The sequence below is a fragment of the Tachypleus tridentatus genome, chromosome 10 (assembly GCF_004210375.1).
Source record: "Tachypleus tridentatus isolate NWPU-2018 chromosome 10, ASM421037v1, whole genome shotgun sequence".
Lineage (NCBI taxonomy): Eukaryota > Metazoa > Arthropoda > Merostomata > Xiphosura > Limulidae > Tachypleus > Tachypleus tridentatus.
Window position 1 is genome coordinate 110,556,826 of NC_134834.1, and position 1,399 is coordinate 110,558,224.

The window sequence follows — 1,399 nt, forward strand, 5'->3', positions numbered from 1 at the left end:
CAGTACGGTTTGCTGGTGTGTCACAGCAAGTTGAATAGACCTATGTATTTACAGTACGGTTTGCTGGTGTGTCACAGTAAATTAATAGGCCCATATATTTACAGCACCGTTTGCTGGAGTGTTACAGCAAATTGAGTTGGTGTACATTCTTACAGTGTGGTTTCCTAACATGTTGCACTTACATTTATTATTAGAGATCATGCTTTACCTGCAAGCTGCTGCAAGTTGAGTGGCCTGTTTGTTTTCACGTGGCCTATCTTTCACGTTATGAACATAAAAAAATTGCTGAAGCCAGATGTCTGTGAGTTGCGAATCTCGTGAACGTAATCTAATAGTGTTTAAAGTATCAACGTTATTAACTCTTATGAACAACGTGAAATTTACGTGTAATTTGTGACACCGCGAGATTTAGCTTTTTTCTATTATTATTGCTACATTCTGGTATATTATTATATGAAGTATTGAGTTTTCTTATTTTTCATATTGCTGGTAACATTTTCATTTAATGCCATTTCAAAATGTATGACATCAGCCATCTGTTTGTGTGCTTAAAGTGATATAAGTGACATCTCTGTGTGTGCTCGTAAGTGATATAAGTGACCTTTCTGTGTGTGCTTAAAGTGATATAAGTGACATCTCTGTGTGTGCACTTAAAGTGACATAAGTGACATCTCTGTGTGTGCTCATAAAGTGATATAAGTGACATATAATGCTTAGAAAGTTCGAAAAATATGACATTAAATGAAATGTCATTGGGTTAGTTAAGAGTTATTTCTCATAAGTCGCGGTTATTTTATAGAAGCTGATTTGTTTTATATTATAGCGTAATTTTAACGTAGGCGTGTGTGTTTTCTTATAGCAAAGTCACATCGGGCAATCTGCCGAGTCCATCTAGGGGTTAACGTAGGCCTAGAGCAATTTTATAAAGTGTTTAAGTTTCTTGACACGAGGAGAAAATAATTTATTATCCTTACGTGCACTGGACATTAGATTATTTTCAAAAGATAACTTAAAAGAACTAGCTTGTACAATATTTCACACATGTCGTATTTGTCTCCGAGAGAATCTGCCTGGATTACACATGGAACGTGGATAAAAGAAACCAAAGTGGATGGCGTATCTCTCTTCTCCGACTTGCTTTTCTATTTACTTAAGAAAAAAAAAAGGTATAGAGAGGTACTTGAGGAGTTTGATTCGTCCACCCGACCCCCAAGGACTTTGAAGTATTTCAAAACCTATAATGAAACTAGTGATTTTTATTTTTACACAATTATCTGTATTAAACACTGACATTTGAGAAGCCACTACTTTGTATGTAATCGATTATATGAAAGTACGCATGTCTGAAAAGTCTCCCACGCTCATCCAAAACAAAATAATATGATTGCGATGCGGTCGC